This window comes from Somniosus microcephalus, unplaced genomic scaffold (assembly GCF_052327205.1).
Source record: "Somniosus microcephalus isolate GS21.2 unplaced genomic scaffold, FLI_Smic_1.0 unresolved_chr8, whole genome shotgun sequence".
NCBI lineage: Eukaryota > Metazoa > Chordata > Chondrichthyes > Squaliformes > Somniosidae > Somniosus > Somniosus microcephalus.
The window spans coordinates 13,032,775-13,039,347 of NW_028225186.1; the positions used below are offsets into that span (position 1 = coordinate 13,032,775).

Sequence of the window (6,573 nt, forward strand, 5' to 3'; positions counted from 1 at the left end):
ACACGTTGAAACCGGCAAATATGAACACATATATCACTAAGCAACAATAGAATAAGGAGCATATGGCACAGAAAGGGGAGAAATGAAAAAAAGATTCAAAGAAAGAAAGAAAGTACAAGGACTTGGGGTTTTATACATGGGCACTGTGTTTCTTTCTGCGCCGGGACAGCAGAGGGCACAATCGGAACATCAGCCACATTAGTGCCTGAAACATGGTTCAATAGGAACAGGAGGAGGCCATTCAGCCCCTTGAGCCTGTCGAACAGGAACAGGAGGAGGCCATTCAGCCCCTCGAGCCTGTCAAACCGGAACAGGAGGAGGCCATTCAGTCCCTGTAGCCTGTCAAACCGGAACAGGAGGAGTCCATTCAGCCCCTCGAGCCTGTCAAACCGGGACAGAAGGAGTCCATTCAGTCCCTCGAGCCTGTCAAACATGAACAGGAGGAGGCCATTCAGCCCCTCGAGCCTGTCAAACTGGGACAGGAGGAGACAATTCAGCCCCTTGAGCCTGTCGAACAGGAACAGGAGGAGGCCATTCAGCCCCTCGAGCCTGTCGAACAGGAACAGGAGGAGGCCATTCAGTCCCTCGAGCCTGTCAAACAGGAACAGGAGGAGGCCATTCAGCCCCTTGAGCCTGTCAAACAGGAACAGGAGGAGGCCATTCAGTCCCTCGAGCCCGTTACACTGGAACAGGAGGCCATTCAGCCCCTCGAGCCTGTTACACAGGAGGAGGCCATTCAGCCCCTCAAGCATGTTACACAGGAACAGGAGGAGGCCATTCAGCCCCTCGAGCATGTTGCACAGGAACAGGAGGAGGCCATTCAGCCCCTCAAGCCTGTTACACTGGAACAGGAGGCCATTCAGCCCCTCGAGCCTGTTGCAATGGAACAGGAGGACATTCAGCCCCTCAAGCCTGTTACACAGGAACAGGTGGAGGCCATTCATTCCCTTGATCCAGTTGCACAGGAACAGCTAATTTATTATTAATGTTTCATGTGATGTGTTTGCTATGAAATAAATTGTTAAAAATTTTAACCTGCATTGGCCAGGAATCTGAACCCGTGTCTCCCGGGTGGCAGGTGAGAATTCTACCCCTGAAGCACCAATGCTCACAGTGAGAGTAAAACCCATTTTCCAGTAGCTACAATTTATTTTTGACTTTTGTTAATAGAAGCGAGGACACTGCGGTAAAATAAAAAGCGAAATGCAGCAGATGCTGGATCTGAAATTTTTCAATAAATGTTGGAAACACTCCACAGGTCAGGGAACATCTGTGGACAGAAAAACAAAGGGTTAACCTTTCAGGTCCATGAGCTCTCGGTAGAACTAAGATTTTGCAGCTTTGTAGGTCCCGTGTGAGTTTCCTTCCAAACTTTTTAAACTTTTAAACTGCTCAAAAATTACAAAATTAAGAAACTAACCTTCCCTCGAAAAATAAATGCCCCATACAGGGATCGAACCCGCAAGACTTGATGCTATTAACACCACGCTCTAACCAACTGAGCTAACCGGCCCATCGGTAAGGCTTATCTACAGTACCGTCCCTGTTTCTGGTATTTGCCCGCTAAGTCACTTTGTCTTGGAAGGCTGTAAAAGAAAGACTTGTATTTCTACAGCCCTTTCACGACCTCAGGACATCCTAAAGTGCTTTACAGCCAATGAATACTTTTTGAACTGTTTTGCATCTGTGACAGGTAGATTGGTCAGGAGGAGGTCAAATAGGTTTTCCCCTCGTGTTGGTTCCCTCACCACCTGCCGCAGGCCCAGACTGGCAGCCATGTCCTTCAGGACTCGACCAGCTCGGTCAGTTGTGCTGCTACCGAGCCACTCTTGGTGATGGGCATTGAGGTTCCCCACCCAGAGTACATTCTGTGCCCTTGCTGCCTTCAGTGCTTCTTCAAATGGTGTCAACATGGAAGAGTACTGATTCATCAGCTGAGGGAGGGTAATAGGTGGTAATCAGCAGGAGGTTTCCTTGCCCTTGATGTTCCTGTGTAACAGGCTTGAGGGGCTGAATGGCTTCCTCCTTTTCCTGCATAACAGGCTGAATAGCCTCCTCCTGTTCCTGCATAACAGACTCGAGGGGTTGAATGGCCTCCTCCTGTTCCTGTATGATAGGCTCGATGGGCTGAATGGCCTCTTCGTGTTTATGTGTAACATACCCGAGAAGCTGATTGGCCTCCTCCTGTTCCTTTATAACAGACTCGAAGGGCTGAATGGCCTCCTCCTGTTCCTGTATAACAGACTCAAGAGGCTGATTGCCCTCCTCCTGTTCCTGTGTAACAGGCTCAAGGGGCTGAATGGCATCCTCCTGTGCATGTATAACAGGCTCGAGGGGTTGAATGGCCTCCTCCTGTTCATGTATAACGGGCTTGAGGGGCTGAATGGCCTCCTCCTATTCCTGTGTAACCGGCTCGAGGGGCTGAATGGCCTCCTCCTGTTCCTGTCTAACAGGCTTGAGGGGCTGAATGGCTTCCTCCTTTTCCTGTATAACACGCTCGACAGGCTGAATAGCCTCATCCTGTTCCTGCATAACAGGCTCGTGTGTCTGAATTGTCTCCTCTTGTTCCTGTGTAACAGGCTTGAGGGGCTGAATGGCCTCCTCCTGTTACTGTGTAACAGGCTCGAGGGGCTGAATGGTATCCTCCTGTGCATGTATAACAGGCTCGAGGGGCTGAATGGCCTCCTCCTGTTCATGTATAACAGGCTTGAGGGGCTGAATGGCCTCCTCCTGTTCCCGTATAAAAGACTCGTGTGTCTGAATTGCCTCCTCCTGTTCCAGTGTAGCAGGCTTGAGGGACTGAATGTCCTCCTCCTGTTCATGTGTGACAGGTTTGAGGGGCTGAATGGCCTCCTGCTGTTCCTGTGAAACAGACACGTGGGTCTGAATTGCCTCTTCCTGTTCCTTTATAACAGACTCGTTGGTCTGAATTGCCTCTTCCTGTTCCTTTATAACAGACTCGTTGGTCTGAATTGCCATCTACTGTTCCTTTATAACTGGATCATGGGCCTGATTTGCCTCCTCTTCATCCTATGTAACAGGTTCGAGGGGCTGAATGGAGTTCTACTGTTCTTGTACAGATCTTGTATCACTGAATGGCCTCCTCCTGTCCCTGTATAACAGGCTCGAGGGGCTGAATGGCCTCCTCCTGTATAACAGGCTAAAGGGGCTGAATGGCCTCCTCATGTTCCTGTGTAAAAGGGTCATGGTACTGAATGGTCTCCTCCTGTTCCTGTGTAAAACGGCCATGGGACTGAATGGCCTCCTCCTGCTCCTGTGTAACTGACTCAGAGGGAAAGTGTTGGGGCGGTAGTTTCCCTTCTCTGAATTACTGAAAAATGTACCGGCAGTGAAGGAACCACGCCCCAAAATCCAACTCTGGTGGAACTCGAACCCACAAATGCCTTAATTTGTCATACAACTAGAAGTCCAATGCGCTATCCATTGCGCCACAGAGCCAATTACATAAAAGTCTGTTACAAAAGCAAAATAGTGTTGATGCTGGAAATCTGAAATATAAACAGACGAAATGCTGGAAATACTCTGCAGGTCAGGCAGCATTCCATGTCTTTTTCAAAGGGGTCTACTTTCAGTCCCGGATCATTCTGTGTCTGTTTAAAAGGGACATGCTGTCAGTCCCGGATCATTCTGTGTCTGTTTAAAAGGGACATGCTGTCAGTCCCGGTTTATTCTGTGTCTGTTTAAAAGAGCCATGCTGTCAGTCCCGGATTATTCTGTGTCTGTTTAAAAGGGATGTGCTGTCAGTCCCGGATTATTCTGTGTCTGTTTAAAAGGGATGTGCTGTCAGTCCCGGATTATTCTGTGTCTGTTTAAAAGGGATGTACTGTCAGTCCAGGATCATGCTGCATCTGATTAAAGCGGGCGTTACATAATATTATAGAGTCTGCTCCACAGAAACAGTCCATTTGCACGAACAGGTCTCCACACGAGGCTCCTCCTTCTCTATTTCTCCTCACCCCCCAAATAAAACTAGAATCATTAATGGCAACCATGAAACTATCGCATTGTCTTAAAAACCCATCTGGTTCACTGATGTCTTTTAGGGAAAGAAATCTGCCGTCCTTACCTGGTCTGGCCTTTGTGTGACTCCAGTCCCACAGCAATGTGGTTGATTCTTAACTGCCCTCTGAAATGGCCTCGCAAGCCACTCAGTTGTAACAAACCGCTATGAAACAAAATAATAAAAATAATAAAAATGATGCTGGACAGATCCATATCAGCCTCCTCTTGAGGTCCCCACCATCACAGAAGCCAGTCTTCAGCCAATTCGATTCACTCCACGTGATATCAAGAAAAGGCTGAACACACTGGATACAGCAATGGCTCTGGGCCCTGACAACACCCCGGCTATCATTCTGAAGACTTGTGCTCCAGCCAAGCTGTTCTAGTACAGCTACAACACTGGCATCTATCCAACAATGTGGAAGACTGCCCAGGTATGTCCTGTCCACAAAAAGCAGGACAAATCCAATCCAGCCAATTACCGCCCCATCAGTCTACTCTCTACTCTCAATCATCAGCAAAGTGATGGAAGGTGTCATCCACAGTGCTGTAAAGTGGCACTTACTGACCAATAACCTGCTCATTGATGCCCGGTTTGGGTTCTGCCAAGAGCACTCGGCTCCCGACTTCATTAAAACCTTGGTCCAACATGAACAAAGGAGCTGACCACCAACATCCTGGGGGTTACCATTAAACATATATACTGTGACAACAAGAGAAGGTCAGAGGCTAGGCATTCTGCATCGGGTGTCTCACCTCCTGACTCCCCAAAGCCTTTCTACCATCTACAAGGCACAAGTAAGGAGTGTGATGGAATACTCTCCACTTACCTGGATGAGTGCAGCTCCAACAACACTCAAGAAGTTCGACACCATCCAGGACAATGCAGCACGCTTGATTGGCACCCCATCCACTACCTTAAACATTCACTCCCTCCACCACCGGCGCACCGTGGCTGCAGTGCGTACCATCTACAAGATGCACTGCAGCAACTCACTAAGGCTTCTTCAGCAGCACCTGCCAAACACGCAACCTCTTCCACCTAGAAGGACAAGCGCAGCAGGCGCATGGGAACACCCCCACCTCCAAGTTCCCCTCCAAGTCACACACCATTCTGACTTAGAAGTATATCGCCGATCCTTCATCGTCGCTGGGTCAATATCCTGGAACTCCCTCCCTAACAGCACTGTGGGAGTACCTTCACCACACGGACTGCAGCGTTTCAAGAAGGCGGCTCACCACCACCTTCTCAAGGGGCAATTAGGGATGGGCATTTAATGCTGGCCTTGCCAGAGCACCACATCCCATAAACGAATTAAAAAAATCCTATCAGCATATCCTTCTATTCCTTTCTCCCTTCCTCTTAAATGCACCTGTAGTATTCGCCTCAACTACTGCATTCTCAGCGCTCTTTGGCCAAAGAAGTTAATCCTGAAGTCCCTGCTGGATTTATCGGTGAGTATTTCTGACCTGTCTTCTCTTAGCTATTTCCTGACTCACTCACAATAGGAAGCATTTTCTCAGTGCTAATGTGCAGCTGCGACGGCCGAGTGGTTAAGGCGTTGGACTAAAAATGCAATGGGGTTTCCCCACGCAGGTTCGAACCCTGCTCGCAGCGACTTTGATGCAAATTCTTTATTTTATTTCATCGGCTCCCTGTGGCGATCACTGGCCCCGAAATTGATCAGAATTCCCTCCAGTGCACTTCATTACACTGATTAACCCAAAGTTCCAATTGAAACACTAATAATTTATCGGCATCAATTAGATATTATGGATTTGTTGGGAACTAGTGAGCAATACACACACTAAGCAGCATCAAAAATACTAATTAATAAAGAGCCCTGCAGTGTTTGGTAGGGAATCACCTTCAGCTACTAAGTGGGAACACGGTTTGGTTTTATAAAACTGAACACGAATTAATAAGTGTGTAAAAAGACCGTGGCAGGACTCCAACTTGCAACTTTCTGATCACCTCAGGATTAATACCAAAGTCTAATGCCTTATCCATTCGGCCACGCGACCAGTAGGAGAAATTTGTAGATCACCGCCATCTGTGGACAGATAGACACAGGGTCAACCTTCCAGTTCCTTGAGCTCTCGGCAGAACTAAGGTTTTGTAACTTTGCTTCAAAGTATTACAGCTCCAATCTTTTCAGCAAATAGCAAAATTAAGAAGCTACCCACACCATCAAAAAGTAAATGCCCCGTACAGGAATCGAACCCACGACCTTGGCATTATTAGCACCACGCTCTAACCTACGGAGCTAACCAGCCTCCCTTAACTCCGTTGGCTATTAAATTCAATTTATGTTGATTTTTGGTTTTTGTCAGTTGTCAGTGCTCCGGTTTCCTCCCACAGTCCAAAGATGTGCGGGTTAGGTTGATTGGCTATGATAAATTGACCCTTAGTGTTAGGGGGATTAAATACATGGGGTTACGGGGATAGGGTGGGATATGTGTTGGTGCAGGGGTTACGGGGATCGGGTGGGATATGTGTCGGTGCAGGCTCGATGGGCCGAAATGGCCTTTATCTGCACTGTGGGGTTT

The 6,573-nt window shown here is 48.1% G+C and overlaps 1 non-coding gene across 1 annotated transcript; it reads left to right on the forward strand.

The window, feature by feature from the left end:
* Positions 1-5,559: 5,559 nt before the first annotated feature.
* Positions 5,560-5,641, forward strand: trnaf-aaa (transfer RNA phenylalanine (anticodon AAA)). Its single transcript has one exon. It is a non-coding gene; the product is annotated as a tRNA-Phe (tRNA).
* Positions 5,642-6,573: the final 932 nt, after the last annotated feature.